Raw genomic sequence first — 21,865 nt, 5'->3', positions numbered from 1 at the left:
TTATACATACAAGAATTCCCCGTTTAAAGTTATAACAAAACGCCATCTTGCGTCTTCGGTGCCTATAACACTAACCAGTAGGAAAAGCACAAGATGGAAGGAAAAGAAGGGGGAGGGGAGGAAAGAGAAACGAGAAATCATTCTGGAATTTCCAAAGAGTTCCAGCGTAATCACAACCTGGACAGCTATATTTAATGTTTTGACAAAGAAATGATTAAATGAAGCTAACAAAAATACCTAAAAACAAATTGTGACAATGGGCTGAACTTAGAGAAACGCAATATTTACAGATGCAGCTGCCTCTACATTTTTAAAAGTAAGCTATGGGTAAACTAAATAGAAATTACTACTTGAAGGGAGATAAATAATAAAAAACAGATAATTAACATTGTAAACATCTATATGACACAAACAAACCTAAAAATAAACATTGTATATAGAATAGAAATCTGTAACTATTATCTGACTCATCAGAATGCTCCATCATTATTGCTCGAGTATAATGTAAATGCGATATGGTTAAAATATTGCATCTTTTTCTTGAAAAGATGCAGTCCTTAATAACAATTTAACATTAAATTAAACTTGTTAATAGTCACTATCTTAGGTAATCATATTATTAAAATTGTTATGCCAGTTTTAATGAAATACGTCTTATCAAAATAAAAAAAAAGTACTATTTTAAATAAGAATACGTAATCGATCATAAAGATCTATCCATGCAAAAAGACGAAATCGGCAGTATTGGCGCAATTATTCAGTTAGATGTTAAATCTTTTAATTTGCAATATTTAGTGAAGGCGGCAAAGGTAAGAAGACTTGATATAGTATCTGGGGCCAGTGAGCCTTCAAATGAAACAGGAGGGGGAAAATCAGTGCAGTGAAGAAGATTGGAGGATTCTGTCGAACATGTAAGTAATATTTTTGAAATTCCTTCCAAAATTTAGGATGACAAATGGCAACAGACTACTGATAACCTACCGAAAAGTCATACCTACCTTTATCAACCATCTGAAACAAAAATTAACGAAATCGGTTAACTGAATGTGGTTGATGGGGGAAGTTCTTTGGTTTTGCCAATTATTTTAAATATACAACGGTGATCAGTAAAGCCCTTTAAATTCAAATCGCTGTCTCGTAACCAAGGAAGTAACGTTCATTAGAGTAAAGTGACTATGCTGAATTTAGTGAAATTACAGAGCCCTTATCGGTGGAGTAAGGAAGTTACAAAAAATAAATAAATAAAAAAGGAGATTGGGCGAAAAGGGCAATTAGAAAAATGCATATCTATACCATAGTTATTATGGTATAGGCAATACCATATAAAACGTAAGTTATACCATAATAAGCACATAGGTAAATGTTTCATAGAATTTTATACTTTTACGCAGACTCCCCTAAATTATGTTATTAATAAAATATTAGAGACTTATTTTAAATAAAAATAAATATTCACTCTGTTCCAAATAAAGAGTTATGAAAATTCATAACTATCTTATAAAAACGCGAGATTTTTTGGTCACTTATTTGGCTTTCATGAAGATGGACTAATCAGCATATTGAATTTCCTAATTGATTGTCCTAAAATATTGACGTCTTCATAACTTGGTCAGATTGTCACCGAAGAATAAGACTGATTTATACTTAAAAATAACATTCAGGGAAATATTCTTGGTATTCTTACCCTGAAAGATAATAAATTCAGAGTTTTTAATGTTTTCAGTAGTATATTTTTTGACAAGATAATTCAATTTAAACTTTTGAAATTAAAACAATTTTATGATGAATCAAATTTTTATTGATTCAGTTCTTTAATACTGCATGAACTGTAGAATTTCTCTAGTTTACACGACTTAATGTTGAATGACTACTGCACTCATTTTTAAAAAACGAGTGGTTTTAGCAAAAAGTTCGTATTCGTTAATTTGAAACCAAAGGAAGTCTAAGGTTCAAATTTAAGGAACAGAAAATTAAGTAAATACATCATTCCGTTTAATGTACTATGCAAGCCTTATTAAGTGGGAGTTATACGACTCAAAATTTTAAATGCATTTTGTTACAGAAACAGCGACTTAAATATTTAAAAATTTGTTCTTAAAAACTTTCATGGCCTTTAAACATGGAAAGCCAACTATTCACCAAATGACACAAGTTTAAAATAAAAAGGGAATGCATACTCTACAATGATTACAATTTAGAAGTTTATCTGAAGATGACAGTTGCCTCTACTTCGTTAAAAGTTCAGATATTTCTAAATCACTGGTTTTTACCTTGTATAACAGTGCGACCTCCAACTTTGCTGAATTCTTGTAAACGCATTAAGCAATTGATACCATAGCATCGTTGAAAATAGTTGCGCCACATAACTTGCGAATCCTGATCTCTCAATCATGTTATTACCCGATTTTATCAAATAGTTTCGCGGCGGTTGGAAAATGCACGAGTACAACTAAAAATTCAAGTTAATCCAAATTCAGATTGCTTACTAAGCAGACGCTTGAAGGAATTTTGGCATCTTATTTTAACATGGCATTTGAATGTAAAGGGCAAAAATAATTTTATTTACATTGATATAAGTTGCAAATATATAGGATAGATAACATGGAAGCTATAAAAACAAAGACTTCATTAACTTAACGTTCAATTGCAAAATGTATTTCAGAAATATAATTTAGGATTATTCTCGTTTTCTTATGGCATTGGTGGATAAGCTAGTTTGCAGAAGTTTCTATTCAGCCGTTACCTTCTATACTAGAATTCATGACAAGAGTTCAAATTTTTAAAAAGTTTGCTACATTAAGCACTTTATTTTATAGGCCGACTTTTATGTTGTAAGAAATATCTAGAATTTCGAGCAATTTCAATTCTTGCAATTATGCTTCAGCTTCGATTTAATCTGTAGATGTACGATTCGAATTCTTAAAATTAGTCCTCACTCTTGAGATCTGAAGATTTTTTATTACAATGAAATAAAGATGAAAGAGGAATTTTAAAGCGAAGCTGGATGCGATCTTGTATAAATTACATGAAAGTCCGGAAAATTTAAATGTTATTGAATTTCAATATTAAATGAATACGACAGACATGAAGGATAAATTTCAAATTTCTCTTATGGGAATTTTAACTGATGAAGTAAATGCACTTAGGATCATTAATATAAATAGGATTTCATACAATGAAAGGTTAAAAAAATTAATAGGAATAGATTTTTAGAATTAAAATTGATATCGCAAACTATTAGATAAAATCTAATCGATATTTGAATCAATATTAAACCAGAAATCGAGATATAGCAAGTAAGTTTGCTTTCGAAGATTTTAAATTCAGTTTGATGTGAAAACCAATTAAAAACGCTAGATTATGGAGAAACTAATTTATTGAAGAAAACATTGTCTTCATTACAAGAAAATTTTACAGTTTGCTTTGCAGTACAGGGTTATACATACACATGGAGTACATACAACATCTATTTTTTGTAGTATAAAAGCTTACAACAATATCAACCACGAGCTTAAGAGTAGCTTTAAGCCAATAGCATACAGACTTTCGTAAAATTTGCGCGTATAACAAAACATTGTTACAAATTATTGGCTAGAAATTTAAATGTCAAAAGGCGACACGACAATTGTATAGACTAAGCAGAATACATAAACGCAGTTACAAACATTATCAGTCACAACAATATTATTAACCAAGAAAATTGTTCAGTTTAGAGACATGCATCAGGTGAAAGTCACTTTTAAAAAGGCCACTTTATACAGAATGTTCATTCAAATATAAATAAACTTTAAAAGGCCGACACCTTTTAGCATTAAAATTGTTCAAATGCCAGTAAATAAATAAATAAAAGTTTGATCTGTCCATCTATCGAAGTTCCATGAATTTCCTCTATTTAGGAAATGACGGAAGGACATAAAAACGTACAGAAGCAAGATTCATTACATCAAATAACTACACCTTTCTTTAATTTTAGACACAGGCGGTTTTAAAGCAAGTGGAGGAAACAAAGAAATTGGATATATATGGCACATTGAAAGGTAAACAATGAGAATATATGAATACAGATGGCAGTTAAATGGTTACAAATTGATCAGCATTTCAGACTCAAACAAGAGCTCAATTTAAATAAAATCGAGCAATTACTCAAGATTATAGATGGCATCTTGTTGATGCCAATTCCATTTTCGAGTCTAGAATGTGTCGAGAGCAATTTTTGCTTTCATCAAGACCAAGTTTCGGTCTAGTATTTTACAGGAGCAGTTAGTTGGCAGTTTGCATACACAAAATGCACATGTCTGCAAGATATGCGTTTTAAGTTCTATGCTGTACATCGATTTAACTTTAGCATTAAAATTTAAATCAAAGTGGATTGATAAAAGGAATTTCAATTAAAGTTTAGAATTGTATTAAATTTCAAACTTCGTATGCAAACCAATATGCAATACAATTTATCTTCACATTTCGATAATTTAACTATACATTTTATTACGGATGCATCGCTTCAAAAATTATGCACCTCAAAATGGAAATGTGCATAATTAAATAACATGACGGTTGAAAATTCATTAAATACTTAGTTTTCGTTCGAGTAGTAGTGTTAAGTTAGGTCAACAAAAATTGTTTAACAGATTTACGGCAAATAATTTGAAAGATAAGTTTAAAAAAATTCGAATTTACTGAAAAAGCTTTACGAAACCATTTTGTATTGCTGTAATATTAACGGAGGTTGGACGATGTTGCTATTAAGATTTAATTCTCCATTTTTTATTAACAATGCAGAAATAGTCTATCGTGGAGGAGGAAATACGAGATACTGAGTCGACCATAATTAGAATGCTAGCAGTTAACCTTGACATTGAAACGATGACTAAAAATTTCAGATCGGGTTTAAAGCAAAGATTCATACTATTGGTTAATCGGATGCAACTTTCACTAGAATTTGTCTGTTCAAAGCTAACATAAAACCGGGAAGAGTCAATCGAAATGAAAACAATTTCGTGTAACGACAAACTGCGCTATTTTAGGCTAAACTTCTCTGGTTCGATACGAATTTCAGGAAACTTCAATCTTCATATTGGAATAAAGCTAATCTTTAATGAAAGTAATCGAGTTCAATCTCAACAATTGAAGATAAAAAATAAAGACACTAGGCGAATCGGCGTAAGAACAGGAAACGTGCCAAATACAGAAAATTGCAAAATTCGGACTCGACACGATTTTGTAATTTATTCAGTGCAAATTTAAGTGCCATTAATACGGGATTATTGCTTATAAGTGAAGTTGCAGTTACGGATGAATACTCTGACACTTAAAAATTACGATAAAATCTTTAATTTGCTCTATACAACTTCGTTTTGGTGTCGTTCTATAAAAATTCAATATTATAACGTTTAAAAAACGAAAAATTGAGTTTCATAAATTCGATTTAAAAAAGGGATACTGGATTAGTTAAGAACGCGATTTATATTTGTTTATCAAACGATTTAGAATTTGTTTTTGTTTTGTAACTTTATTTCCCGAGTTCTGTAGGACACCAGCAAAGCCAATGGAAATTCTCAAGTATTTCGTTAAGAACTGGTACTGTAATTAGATGCTTTCATTGAAATATTGAAATTTGAGTGGGCCGAATTCCAAATATAATTACACATTGCATTTAAAAAATACGAGCTCTATTTACAGTGAAGTTTCAAATCAAGACATCTTCGAATTCGATGTTGATCAGGCATCAAATTCAAGAATGCCTTTAGGAATTAAGACTGTCAGTTAACTGGCTAGCACAGTCACTGACAATCTTTATTCACATGTCTAACTTCTGAACTAACTAAATTCCAAAAGAATCCTTTAAATTTTGCAACCGCCGAGAAATGTTTCCGTTTAACATCCCATATTAGTCATGAGAAAATTTAAAAATCCTAGGCATTTGATTAAGTTGGTAAAAGCCAATTCCACTCAAAAGAACCATTTTATTACATACACGATTACCAATCTGATTTCTTACACCAAAATAAAAGGCCTAACCTGAATTGCAATTCCATCAGCTTTGCTTTGTGCACTAGGTCTTTTAGCTTACATTCATTATTTTTTGATATTACAAATTTAGAAATCAAGATACCTATGAATTGATATTCTTTGAATTGTGAAAATAAGAATTTCGCTATTATCAAAATCCTACTAGGACTAATGTTTAATATGGATGACAATTGCGACATACTACATCAAACGATTGAATTATAAATTATGATGGCTCCTATTGTTGCCATTTTACTCTAAATGCTAAAGTAATTGCATTATCATTTCCAATTCTGCTATGCGATGCGATGACAAAATGCTGAGAATTTAAAATGTTTAAATTTGTCATCTCGTAAATGAGAACCAGATTCTGATGTCGATAGTCGCGCACGTCTAGGAGAGTACTTAGGAAACATTGGGATATTGGCATTTAATAACCTACAGAAATAAAATCAGTTAAGTTTATTTGGGAAAGCAGACCAATAAGTCCCAATTAATTTAGATATTCATCCGTTATATGTTTACCAATTTTGCCTTCAAAAAAATTGACTTAACAGTGGTCTTGCATAACAGTGGTCTAAAAAAAATCGAGAACGGTTTGAAAGTTTAACCTACATATCCAATTGAAATATTTTGATTGTGTTGTTGGCCAGACACCACGATCAAAATAGAAGCAAAAGATGTTCATTTGCTTGCCGGCAAAGCAAACGACCACCTTCGGTTAATGATGCTAAGCGTTACACCACTTTAGACAAAAGAATTGGATTTAACCAGCATTAAAATCCAAGATTTCACACCGAGAAAAGTTGCTCGAATTAAAATTTTGATTTCCGATTAAGATTAAAGGCATATCTGGTTCGCATTTTAGGAGATCGGCTTTTAAATTGGTTTTCCAAGAAAAATTATGCAATATCCGTTTAGTTTCGAAAGAATTTTGGCACGATTTATATATCTGTTGAGTACGTTTCAGACCTGTACTCAATAGCTAGGATATTTAAATATTAAAATACGACATTGAAATATATCTATAGGGTTAAAATAGAGTTAAAAGCCCGTCCTCAAAGTTTACGATATTCAGAATAATTTCAGTATATAGTCCGAGTTAATACTATTACAGATACCATGCAAGAGGTTTTTCCGTTGGTGAGAAGCAATAACTTGTATAGTCTATGGATTATTAATGGAAGCTGATCTAGCAATTTATCAAAACTGAAGTAAACGATCTTGCAATAAGAGGCGGAACGTCGGCTAGATTTTTACATACCTCAACCCTAATTTAGCAATTACTAAGATTAGAATCTCAAAATTCTTTAAATACCAACACTTGTCTCAATTTTCAAATTGATTTAAAATTAATCGTTAAGTTACTAAGTTATTCGGCAAAACCTAGTTACAAGCATTTTCGGAATTTTAGCGCTTCAGCGTACAAACTTCAAAACTAGTGAAACCACACTTTAGTTTACAATTCTTTTGCATTGACTGGCAATAAGCTTTAAACCTCAAGGTTTCAGAAAAATCTATTCGTTCAATATTTAAAATTTTCCCCTATATCCGAGATTAGAATCAGATATAGCGAGTTCTTGAAGATTATGCTAACAAAAGGTAGTTTTATATAAATAGTTAGAGCTCAGTTCTAATACAGCTTAAACTATTCCTATGAAAATATACACCGTCCAACCTTTAGCATTTTTTTTTACACTACCTTTAATATGCATTTATAAAGAAAGTATTACAATTAAGAAAGTTGCATTTTGTACGAATGAGCAGCTGTGTTTACAAATCTGAAGCCTTCATTAACACCAAGAACAATCCAATTGACATAATTAGCATTTAAAAAATATACATGCTCGTGATTCAAAATACTATACAAGAATATTAATCTACAACATTAAAGTAAAAATTATTCAATTAAAAATGTAAGGGAACTTCAAACTCGTTGCGAATTTTATTGCTAGAGATATTGGTAAATACTTCGTTTAAAAAAGGTTTAATCTTTGCAAACTACATGTAGATACTCGAGTATTATACAAATTCAGCGACAAATTTTTCTCGTCTAGCAAAGTAATTTTATGGATTAAAATTACTCATTGAATTAAAGGAACGATATGACAATATATAGCTTAGATGAATGTAAAGTTAAAAATTTAGTCGGAAAATCTAAGGGATTACCAGTGTATTTAATTCAAATGAAACGGACTATGAAAATTCTTATTACAATTCTCAAAGTTTGAAAAGTCAATTGCGTATTGATAGGAATGTTGAATACTACAGAAAATTAGTTTTTAAACTCTGGATAAAATTGTTTTCATGTCTGTGATTTCATCTGTGTTTCATGTCTCTGATAAAATAGTGATTTCATGTCTTTCTTCTTTCTTTAGCCAATTTCACTACAAACATTAGATTATAAGTTGCTTGATAATTCTTTAGATCACCTGAATTAGTGCAGAGTTTAAAAATTAGAATATGAAGCAAGCGTTAAGATGGGTCATGTGTATGGACAATTCTGATGAAAACTAGTCATATTCGAATGAACACAATTTAATACATTCTGGAAATAATGAAATGCAATGTCGACATGGATTAAGGGATGTAAGTAAAGAATTGATGCATCCTTTCTTGCATAGCGATTTATAGTTACACTTTTCCAGTTTAGATGCCGAATTTTATAATTGATCATTACAAAATTTACCGTTCAACCTAGATCAAGAATCTATTGTAAAGAAAAGCTTAACCTGTATTGGCCTCCAGGGTGGACTTATTTCCCACGTTTCTCAAGGTATTGCCAGAAAACTGCTAAATTCGGCGAAATTATAAGAGTGGAAGTTTACTTAAAATTATGTTATTTAAATGCTCAAACCTTAGCTTTGTCAAAAACTATCGACTGCAACGATTTATTTCTAGTTCCGTTGAAAATTAATACACCCTAGATTTTTTTTAAGGATCATGTAAAGAGCTTTCAAGTTCATATCGTTACCTAGGTAAAAAATTAAAGTTATACAAAACTTCACTATTTAGCAACTATCAACCATTAAATGTGCTATCAGTTGGGAGAGTTAAAGTTAAAACATTTCCGAAGTTTGACAAATGGAATTACAGGTTATCCTATCATTTAAATTTTTCCCAATAGTCGCTGCCAATGTTTAAAGCACAAATTACATTTAATCCAAACCTTATGACCCCATTGCTATCAATAGAAACACCAGTGATCTTTCACGACAGCTAAAATCCCTCTTGACTCGGTATATTAGGAATGATCTTACCCCATTGCTATTTCCCGTTAACACGTTCAATACCGGATCCCTGGGGACCGAGACTTTCCATTTAGACTGCCGATCCCAAACAGCCTGAATGAAAAGTCTACAGGGATCCGCATATTGACGAGTTAACCATAATTCTGGTCTAACCATCCCCGAATCCTTGTTTGACCCTTGCAGTTAATCCTAACCAATTGATTAAGCATAATTTCCACTTCGAACATTGGCATTTGCAACTATCGAGAGTTGGTAAAGATTGACACTAATCATAGAATACGGATTTTAAGGCCCCGTTGTAATTTCCGCACTTCGCGTACACCGCAAGTTAGAAAATCTAGACATCACAATTAAGAATTTCAAAAGCTCTTGTCGGTTCAAATCCTCAAGTCACGAATCAGTTGGCAACTGCGAGATTAAGATGAATTGCAGTTCCTAATCAATTTCGAGAGGCTAATCTGTATGTAATTCCGCATTTTGTAAGGACATTGAATACGTTATAATGCGATCGTTTCAGGAATTTTTTTTTAACTGTAATGACTAGGAACTAATCAAAATTCTGATATACTGTTTTGCACGATTGCAGCCAGTTCCAACTAGCATGCACGATCGTTATAACCTAATGCTTTTTGGCACAGCTTCCAAGCTTAGTAAAAATGTATTCTGTAATACATCGCGAGAATTCCAGAATGGATTAGCATCAATGTTAATATACCGATTTAGATTTGAGACTGGTAACCACAATTCTTAACTTTTGAGGAATCTATTGTGAATCAAACATAGAGCTTGGGCGTATATTAACATTAATCTCAAAATATATAGAAGATATCGTTAAGAGTAGCTTTGTCCGTTTCATTTGAAGAGATTCTGAAAATTGAGTTTAGGCGTTTATTAAATCATAATGTTAACAAAACTAATATTTATATAATTAATGATTAATTCAATGAAGTTCCCTACATATAAACCTATCATTTTAATTCAAGACTCAATTCAATGCATTCAACTATTGTCCTACTAATCAGTCTCTTAACATTAAAAGCTCGGTGAAATGAACTGGAGTTAATTGTCTGTTACAAGTCACTAAATATTCAAGACATTGTGGTATACATAGTTTACTTGCAGTTCTCTGTTCCTCCAGCTACTTCAGATCCGTTTCAAGAGGCCGAAGAATTCAAAATATGCATCTGAACAGAAATCATTGCACCACCGCATCTTGAATCCATTCAAATTCGATGATTGGAACTGCTTTGGTTACCTGAAAATTGTATTCACAATTAAGCTAAGCAATCGGCTAAGTATTTTATGTAAATTAAGTAAGGTGAACAATCCAACTGGCGTCAAAATAGAGATCAACATAGAAATTTCATGTACTTCCGCATTCTTTTTCACATAAAGATAGGAATTAAAATCAAAGTCATTACATATTTCAGTTTCCGATTTAGTAATAGCCGAGTCCTCAATTTGAGCTTAGTTTCAAACTCAATATAAATGTAATTAACGGTTCTGATCTGGTTTTCAGAAATAGCATCGAGTTCTCCATGATTAACATTTCACTGCCCGATTCTCCAATTATCACGATTCGGGTGTGCGCGCGAGCGCAAGTTTTAAAAAGTGGTTTAAAATGCTTGCTTTAGTTTTAGAATCAAGATCATAACTTTATTTCAGTTCCAAGAAGTTTAAAAATTGAGTTATCCAAATATTGCTTATGATACTAAAAAAGCACAAGAAATCGATATGCGAAATCTCGATTAGTATAAACATCTTATATTTACATAGAATACCAGAGGTGAAATATTCGACTATTTAAGGATCAAGAGAATAAATACACAACTGAAAAGGCATTTAAGTTTACACTTTGAGAATAGTATTAATGTTTTTTGAAAATAATGCCTCCGTCTGATGCTATGGTGATCACTCCTATTCTACTTATTTGTTAATTTTAAAGAGAGTACGATATTGTATTCCGGTATTTAGATATTCTCTGTTCCTAGGCTTATGAAAGAACGACTTGAAAACAAATTCCAAGATCCGAGGAATGAGCCTATGCTACATGGACAAAAACTAATAAGCAAGATCTTTATACTCTGGCCGTCATTGGAAATTTTAAATAGTTATTGGTTTTGAACATGAACGATGCTCTAGAATTTTACACGCTTATTTCGAGTTAATTGTTATATGCTATAAACTTCAAACTTACCGTTGAAATATAGCGTTCCACTGTTGGGAAAAGACAATCTGGAATTTCCCGGTCGTCACTTTTAGGGTTGTATTCTCAACCGTTATTCGAACACAGGCCGGATTTGCCTACAATGAAATGTTCCGAAATTAAAATACTGGCAAGCAGCGAATCTGGTGCAGTTCGTTGTGTCATAAAATCAAAATGCACTAATCCAAGGTACCATCGAATTCAAAAGCTTAGCGATTTAATGAAATCAATCTGGGCAGAACGCGTTAAGTGACCGAGTTGATTTGTTTCAGTGTAATGGTAGGGTTAACTTATTTCAACGCTTGGCTTTCTGCAGGCAATATCCACTACAGAAATAGAGCAGAATCCTTTACAATCTTAAAAATTGCAATTTTCTATTTCGAATTTATAATTTAAGTATCGTACTTTTAAAGCAGCTACACACACTGACAAGCCCATCAAATCATTGAAAAAACTTATTAAATTCCCATGCACTTTACGTCAAAATTGTAATTTAACTGCAATAGCGTTAAATCAGAATTGCACTTGTACTCACACATGAACGGTTATTTATTATGTAGTGTATCAGAATATCTAATAAAGATGCATAATTTGGATATTGTAAGCAGACATTTCATTTAAATGTTTATAAATTAGCATTCATTTACCTAGGTTTATGACGTATAAAATAAAATTTTCATGATGTTTTAAGCCTATTTTAGAGAAACTAATCTGAAAGGGATATGGATGTTTATTTTTCTTATCAAATGCCAAACGTCTTGCAGACAACTTTAGATGTCGATTGAAAACTAGATTAAAAAAATTATCAATAATGAAATCCCTTTTGAAATAAGGATAATTTGGAAGATAAGAAATTAATGTATGAACACTTTTTTCTAAGGATTTAATAGTCCATGAATAACTAAGCTTCCCAGATTCCAAATTCATTGCAGAATGCAAAGTATTAGAATAATTTACCTTTGGATAAATTTGAACAAACATCATCTGGTAGGGCCTTTTGTAGTAGATATGATGTCTATAATTACTTTTCTCCCCTTCGATTTCCCGAGTTTCTTATCACCATGAGGATTTTGATGAGAAGTTTAATACTTGGTCTTCATTTTAAATTCATCAGGAGCATTTTAAACAAATTCTGAAGTTCCTACAAGATAATTAAATGTTTCATGTCAGGAACACATCACAAAAAATATATGCAACATACACAGTTAATGCAATTAACAGAACAAATTAAACATGCAGTGAAGGTATTCGACATACAGTTAAAAATAAAATGCAATATACGGTTTAATGATACTTCACTATCCCAATCTTTCATTTATTCTCTGCACTCTTATAATTGACGACTAGAGCTGAAGTCATAATTATTTATTGAAGTTAAGCAGTTTAAATTTGGTGGCATCTTCCCCTTAGCATCTGGTCATTCTACGAGCACAAGATGTCTAACGATATTAAAATGTCTTGCCGATAGTCTGACATACAATGTATCAACTCTTTGCCATACTTACACAAGATATTGTAGAATATTCTGTAATTGAAAATGAAAGCAAGTGACCTTCGTACAGCTTGGTTCGATCGGAAACCTTTCGAGAAAGGAGAAGTCATTATACAATGTACGTGAAGGTAATGGGCATACTTATAGACACGAAACATCAAGAACTTTCTTTAACAAATACCAACTCGACTTTGCTCTAGAAATTCTCGAATACCTGACGTGAAAGTCAAGATCAAAAGTGAAAGAAGCACCGAGTTTAGATTTTTTCAGATGCTTAACAACTTGATACTTTTATAAAATCAGTTTCTTCAGAGAATCTTCACGGGGAGAAATTAAAGTGTTTCTATTCAATAGTTTGGGAGTCAACTTACGGTCTCGCGCAATTAAAATGGACTCTTATTAATACCAATTGCTTCGGAAATCAAAAGTCATGCCGAATTAACAAGAATTTAAACTTAACCACAAATTAAAAATAAACAGAAATTCATAGTAAATTTAAGTCCATTTCGGGTATTTATTGAATTTGCTGTGTTATCGGGGAAAGCAATCCTATTACTAATAAGAAGTTACTTGAGGAGCATAACATGTCGCTTTTTGTGAAAAATTAAACTCCAGCATTTTATGATTTCGCCTTATTTTTAACCGAAACCAAGAGGGGATCATGTGGATTCAAAGATGGAAGTATTCGAGGAAAGAATTAGAGTTCTTTACATACAATAGCAGTTAGTAGAACCAAAGCATAGCATGCTTCATCTTATTTACAAGTATTTTCTTTTGTTCATTCGTGAGAAAAACTCGTTTTCAATACGGTGAATATTTGATACACTAAAATGTGAATACGTCATTTCGTACCTGAAGGCAAAATTACTAGGTGTTTATATACTGTTATTTGACACATGATCAGCTAACGATAAGAATTTTGACAATTGGATTCAAGTATTGAAACTTCGTAAATTTTAAGCATTTCCAGCCAGTTATAATACTGCTACCAAATAGCGATTTTAATGTCGCAAGAGATATTAACGATAAAAACAAGTTTGAAGCTGTGCTACTGAATATATTAAATTCGGTGTGAATTTAGAATAAAGCTGTTTCAGAACGAATTAAAGTTTATATTTCTGCTGAAGTGTCCCGAAACAAAAATTCGGATGAAGAATTAAACACTAAATCAAAATCGGATATTGAAGTTTCAATTGGGTTGATTTAGAATTAATACTCAGATATACAAAACAACGCAAGGAAATAACGCGAAGAGCGAAATATTTCTTAAGTAAATTTCCTGTATACTTCATTATAATAAATATGGATCAAAATCTAAACTAATTCAGTTTTAATTCCGATAAAATAATGACAAGTTCGTTATTCATGCAGTAAGCCACAATGTTAAGTTATAAATGAATTTTAACTACGTTTAAGTTAATATATTAATTATCCTAAAGAACTTCATATTTTAAAAACTTGATTTACTTACAGATGGAAAGATAGCCAGTGCGATCAATGAGAAAACAAACAGTACGAAATAATCCACAACGTAAAAATTCGACTTTGAATAACATACTATTTCTACAAACAATTTTAAAACAATCTATGGGAAAAATATTGCATAAAGCAAACACATCCACAAATTAACATCTTTTAAAGTATCTTTAATATCAACCAACCAATCACAATGGATTTAATTGATTCCTTTTTCAAGGTTATTTTCACAATACATTTGCATAAAATTAATTTTACTCTGTTCGTCTAGGGACTGCATTGGCATGGCGAAAGAATCCTGACTTTATTATCGAAGCATCGCTAATTCGAGGTCCGATTTTTCTCACGCTACAGGTGCTTGTTAGTCGCTACACTTGTTGGGATTTGTCAATAAAATGACAATTTGGCTGATATCTATTGTTTCATGTAAACAAGAAATATCAAATATCATCAGAAATAAAGAGCACAGCAGTATGCAATTAAGTTCTAAAAGAAAAATGCATAATTGACTCAGAAATATTGGAGGACTTCATTATGATCAATACCATATCCAATTCAAGTTGATAGAGTCAGTACAAAAAAGTTCAGCCATACCTCTCCATTCCTATTTCTCCTTAACTAATATCGTATCATCTGAAATAATTTGAAGTGATCTCATTACTTCTCGAGCGAGATTTGATTAACCTTCTAAATAGTTGAACCAGTATTTTCCATTTTCTGTTCAAAAACAAACGATTTCAGTCCATACGTCTATTTTCATAACATTTCATGTTAAAAGTTTTCTTAAGGTCATACAAATATCATTAAGTAAAATTAATTCGATTTATGCATCTCAAAAACTAATTTTTGAGACCTTAATAAAAAATAATTGGTGTTTTATAGCTTTAATCGAATTATTAATAAAACTTATTGCTAATTGTTTTCAGTTTCACTTATTAATTGTTGATCATATTTATTTTAGATTAAAGAAATTCTCTTTTTCTTTCGTGGTGCTAGTTGTAGTCACACTGACAACTGAGGGTCTCTTTTAGATTCAATCCAACGAAATACAAATATGGTCCAGTTCCCACTTAAAATCTCCCAGGGAGCCAACCTACTCTCACATGCATGAGTCAAGTTAGTTTTTTTTTATTTCCTTTGTTACTTAGGTCTTTAGGCCAGCATTCTTCAGCAGGCTGACTGCTTTGTCACCCATACTTCGGTAACCGCAAGGCCCGCGGTGGCCTGGTGGTAAGGTCCTGGCTTCGGAACAGGAGGGTTTCGGGTTCGAGGCGCGATTCCACCGAAGAACTGTCGTATAAGCGGACCTGGTGTATGTTAAATCCTGGATTAAATGTCTTTTCTCTGGTGTGCTGCGGAAGTTTGGAGAGAGGGGTGCCAGCTCAGGTGGCATCCTCGTCACATTACCCTGGTTCAAAATTACGAGATCCGTCCCAAAATAGCATTATCAATTACTCAAAGTAGACAGAGGACAGATTTGTTACTTCGGACCATGGGGAGTAACTGCCCCTGAACATGGAAGAGTCCATGTCAGGGCAGAAAGTCTTTATGTTAAAGGGAGTGCAGCTGGAAAAGTGCTCGGATGTTAAAGAGTTTTAAATTCGACAGAACTGAACATCCCACCACCCATGTGATGCGAAAGCTAGTGGAGAGGGTGTCAGGTGCCGTCCTCATCATCTTACCCCGGTTCAAAATGACGAGATGTGTCCTAAAATAGCCCTTGTGTTGCTTTAAAACGGGTCATTAATATAACTAAATGAAACTAATCCGATTACCGCAAAAATACAGAAGAGAGTATGATGTGTGTAGAACAGGACTATGTTTAGTTTATATCTCTTTGTTTTAACGCGTTATTTACCGTGCGAATGAAGTGACTCAAAACTATTATCGAATTCGATACTCTCTTCTTCCCTACAATTTAGAGATAGCAAAGAAGTAAGCACCTTGTTACATAGTGTTTGAATCATAGACATTAATCATTGTATTGAATGCATTAAGCATGGACTTGGTTGACACTGAATAAAATCATCACCACCCCGTTATAAGAATATTCGTAAATTCCAAAAGGTTTCAAAACAAGTATTGTAAATGAGGGTTTGTGAACTACTTGATAATGTAATTCAGGTTTATTTTACAACTCCTAGTAATAAGCTGAAAGTTTCTGGTAATCAAAAATATAAGTTTATTTGGTTCAAATTTTGTTCGTTTGGTCCAAATTTTATTTCATACTTAAAAATAGTAGCTCTCTTTTGAGTACAGTGCTTTCCCAATTTTTGAATTATCGTTGCTGTTTAATTTTATGGAAAAACATCACATGTATGAATGAAACGTTGTCTATAGCGGCAATCTAATTCAGAAAATTGTTGACGGTACGGCAGGTGACTACGTTTCTTTCTAATTTGTGTTGTTATTATAAAAGTGCCATTTAAATGAATTTAATATCCATTTCTAGCTTTCACTTTTTACAATCATACAGGAGATTAACTAAAGAGTAAAGAAGCGAAACAATGTGAATAAAAATATAAATCTACGAATTTCCATCTAGAGAATGGTATTTTTGAAAGACAGTCATTTAAATGTTAATTAATATTCTTATAGGTGCAGCCTAGAATATGTCACAAATATACAATTTTGGTGTAAAACACACACACACACACACACACACACACACACACACACACACACACACACACACACACACACACACACACACACACACACACACACACACACACACACACACACACACACACACATATGTATGTATAATTTTCTCCATCATATTTATTATGTTTTAAAATTATTGTGCTGCCTTCTAAGCATAGACACTAAGAGAAAATCACATATACCTGTTTCCAAAATTGTTTTTAACAAACTCGGAGATTAAATCTTCGAAATTCTGAAAACTTTTTCCAACGAATTTTTGCTGATTACCATATTTTTTCAGGGTATACTTCGTATACAATAAAGAAAAAATGCTCGATTGAAAAATAAAAAAAAATAAAAATCTCTTTCATGCGTATTAAAACAGTTCAATAAACTGAATAAAACAAATAATTTTCCTTCACGGAAAAGAAAAGAAAAAAAAAACATTTATGATCTTCACGTAATTCAATGAAGTAAATGTGTTTTAAATGTCTCCTTTTAGATTTTTTTAGTAAAGAGATTCTGACTAAATTTTCTTTTTAGAGTCTGCAATCTCGAATAACAATAAGCTCGCTTATAGGGAAAGAGCATAAATTAGAAAACATTTCTTCTTTCTCAATTCTTCTTATTATATTCAATGAATTGAGAATTCAGTTCAGTTATATTAACGTCCCATTTTAAAGCAGCACTAGGGCTATTTTGCGACGGACTACGCAACTTTGAACATGGGTAACATGACGAGGACGACAACTGATACCCCGTCTCCTAACTTTCGCACCACACGAGTGGTGGGATGTTCAGCTCCGTCGTCCTCCAACATCCAAACACTTTTCAAGCTGCACTCCATTTAACATCCAGATTTTCTCCAGATTATCTCTGGAAGACATGGACTCTTCCAAGCTCAGGGGCATTTACTCCCCGTGGTCCGAAGCAATAAATCTGTCATCTGTCTACTTTGAGCAATTGCCTTGCGGTTTTTCGACAACGTGTTGCCTTCTCTACCGGCCTAAGAATTTCATTCTAATGTATTCACATTTTTTAGTGTGAAGCGTTTCGTCCATCGACTTTGTGGGGTAATTTCTTATTACCAAATATTTGATATTTATTTTATAATATAATTAAGAAAATAGGTTTTCCAAAGTTTTATTTTAGATTTCCGAATCATTTAAATTATTAAAATAAAAACTAGCATTAATATCAATTTCAAAAACATCTTTATATTTCATTTAATTATAAATAGACTTTTAGAATATTTATTCTATTTATTTTGGAAAAATTAAATAATACATCATCGATTAGTATTAGTAAATGATATACGTAGTGTATATATTAATGGAATTAGGATTTCTTTTTTACATAGTATAAATGTCAATGCAATTCAAAAATAGACGAGATAATGTTTTAAATCTTCATTTAATACTGAAATTAAAAACATCCGTACAATTTTAAAAAAAACCCGCGGAAACAACATCTTTTGAAAGACATTTCGAAAATAATAATTTCTTTTAACACTCGCTAAGAATTTGTTTTTATTATTATCTTCAGTATTACATTTTTTTAAGAAAAATATAAACTGTTATGCTTATTAAATTTTCGAATATAAAATATTATTTTGAATTTTCGATCGCAATGCAAAGTGATTTTTTAGACCTTTAATTAAATTTTTAAAGAAGTTTCCACATTTTGTTTCCAAAAACTTTTTATTTAAATCATCGAAAAAGAATGCGAGATTGATTACATTCCAAAAAAGAATGCGAGCAGCATAGACATTAAATAATTTTTTAACTGAATGGAAGATGCTAATTACATATTTTAGAAATTCCAAAATTGCACCATTATTTTTAAAAAAATTAAAGATTTAATCTTATCAAATACAGTTTACAAAAAGAAGACAGTCACCGCTCCGGCAAATTTCAGTGATATCATATCGATTGTTACTTTCTATCGTAATCCAAAACCTGTCATCGAAATATCATCAGTAAGATCGTATCAAGGATTTGAATCACACCCCTTTTTGAAAAGTATTGATCACTTGTATTTGTGACTTTTTGATATTGGTTACGTAATAACCGCTCTGAAAATATTCGTCATCCCTACATTCTTGGCAACTACATCACTACCAAAGCCATGCATGATTGGTTAAATTTCGTTTGCAAACAATCTTTCCGTCACTATCGTCTACACTTTCAAGCCGGTTGTAAAGAGTCCACGATGACGGAAAACTTGCTTGACCGGGTGCCTGCGGGTATAAACGGTAAACTGTCCACGAAAGTGTAGACGGTATTTGCCCGTGTGATAAGGCCTTAAGGCCAAGGCCTACATAACAGTATGACTAAATTATATATATTAAAATCTGAAGCTTAAAAATATTTCGCAGAAAAAGCTATTAAGAGACTAAGTTACATCAAATATTTCATTGAAAATTTTAGCAATCATTAATACTGAGAAACCGGCTGGTATCAAACGGCGGCTGATGTACAATAAATTTGATTTGACGTAGAGATGCATAATCCACGAATTTTTGAATAACAAATAATTTTGCTATTGTTATTTTTAAATATTTGTTCCAAATATCTGTTATTTCAATCATATTATTAATTAACAATTATTACTTAATATTAAATATAAAATTTATTAATTGCAATTAATACTTAATTTACTGATTTAAGTAACGTGTGATTGAATTAATTTATCTATTTCAGCTTACTTCTTAAATTTGATTTTTTATTGAAAACTATTTATTTAATTTCTTTATTGGAGTAAACCATTTTCTGAAAAATTTGAATTAAATAATCCATTAAAAAGTGTCATTTCTTTAAATTATTTACTTTAGTTCTATATTCTACCAATAGATGGTGCCAGCAGTAAACGGAATATATGCAAAGTCAAGTCACCAGCAAGGCATCATCAAATGCGAATATAGGAAAGTCAAGGTTACTCTCATGAAGTGGAGCGGCAACCAGTGAAGTCACCGCTCCGATAAATTTCAGTGATATGCAATTCAATGATACGATAATTCCAATAACTGGTCCGTTCACTTTTCAATCCCTTCACAGATTCTCCTTTCCTATTTTGTTCGAGAGCTTCCACTGGACAGATCGTATCGATTGTTACTTTCCAGCGAAGTCACCGCTCCGGTAAATTTCAGTGATATCGTATCGATTGTTACTTTCTATCGTGATCGAAAACCTGTAATCGAAATATCGCCAGTAAGATCGTAGAAGGATTTGAATCACACCCCTTTTTGAAAAGTATTGATCACTGGTATTTGTGACTTTATGATATTGGTTACGTAATAACCGCACGTAAAATATTCGTCATCCCTAATTTGAGGAGCATTTGTCGCTAAAATCAAGAAGTACCGCAAGAAGATTTTAATTTCCATGAGAGATAAATTGAAATATCCAAATAGGAAAAGAAGAAGCTTAAATTTTAAATATTCCTTAATTTTTTTAACAAATATCAAGGAATTAAGAACAGAGAAATAAGATTTTAAAGGGGGGGGGATGATCTAGTAGATTTTTTTTTCCTTCTATGACAACTATTTTTATTATCTAAATGTTTCAATTCCTTAAATATGTAAGTGAAATCATTATAAAAATTAAAGATGTTAATAAAATACTTTGTTTTTTCTATTTCTTGCAAGTATACAATAGTGACACGATTAATTTTCATATCTATCCGGATCCGAAACCAAATTCATTTCTGTAATGGTTATCAACGAAGGATATGAGTCGTTTAATTTAAAAATGGCACAAGTCTATTTTTGTTATTGCGAGATATTTAAAGATTCGCGTTTCCATAAATTTAAAAATATTGGTAAGTATTAATAGATATATTTTTTGTATTTTGTGGTACCAGATAATGTAGGTTTATAATCCAGTAGTGTTTACAGTGCTGACTAAAAAAATAAGAGTTCCATTATAACTTGCCTCACTCGCAAAATTAAAGAATTATTGCAATCATTTATTTAATTGGGAAATAATATTTCAGTTGCATCAACTATTTTTTAAGAATAAAAACAAAATACTATTCAAGTTTTTATAAATATTTATTCATTTGATAAAAAGAGAAACAAAACCAAGAATATTCTAGTAGAAAATATAACATAACAACAAACAATTCAGTTTTATTAAGAATTTCAATGAAATTATATATTTCAGTTTATACGTAGGTATAATCAATTTGAATTTTATTCAAGATTTAACATTTAAAGAAAATCATGATGAACAGGAGGTATATATGGTAATAAATCCATCATATCCTTATATTTTTCAGGTGTAATGAATCTCCATTTTTTTTCTTGCATAAAAGATAATTTTATATGTCTGGAATTACTTGGAATTATTTACCTTTCTTATTATACTGACAAATCAATAATTTTAAATTCAAAATCTCGTTCTATCGAAGTTTTGTTGAACATTTTGTTTGGTGCATCCCTTGTAAATCTGATCCAACATATAGTTAATCAATTCACAGTTTCTCCTTCGGTATTTTTCTTTCTTTTTAAGAACCGCTTTTTCCAGAGGTTGGGTTGAAAATAAATTTCCATGTTTAATTTCATGTACTAAAAATTCATTATGTTTTCGACAATTTTGTATTACGTTATAGTAATCCTGGGTAATATGCAAGGAACTGGTTTCTGGATTGAATAGTTACTGGATATTTCCACTCCAAAACCACGATCGTTCGGTAGAAATGAATGTGCTGACAATAAAAATTTGTGATCAATGATATTTATTTTGTTGTCACTGGACTGAATAATCGGTGATGGAAGTAAACATT

The 21,865-nt window shown here is 31.5% G+C and overlaps 1 long non-coding RNA gene across 1 annotated transcript; it reads right to left on the bottom strand.

Moving 5' to 3' along the window:
* Nucleotides 1–4,563: 4,563 nt before the first annotated feature.
* On the bottom strand, nucleotides 4,564–14,561 carry LOC129989311 (uncharacterized). The gene is made up of 4 exons (XR_008785751.1): nucleotides 14,430–14,561; nucleotides 12,424–12,607; nucleotides 11,458–11,564; nucleotides 4,564–10,515 (listed from the first exon to the last, which is right to left on the bottom strand). It is a non-coding gene; the product is annotated as an uncharacterized LOC129989311 (long non-coding RNA).
* Nucleotides 14,562–21,865: the final 7,304 nt, after the last annotated feature.

This window comes from Argiope bruennichi, chromosome 10 (assembly GCF_947563725.1).
Source record: "Argiope bruennichi chromosome 10, qqArgBrue1.1, whole genome shotgun sequence".
Taxonomy (NCBI): Eukaryota; Metazoa; Arthropoda; class Arachnida; order Araneae; family Araneidae; genus Argiope; species Argiope bruennichi.
Note: the sequence above shows the minus strand (reverse complement) of the source record. Positions and strands in the feature narration are given on the sequence as shown.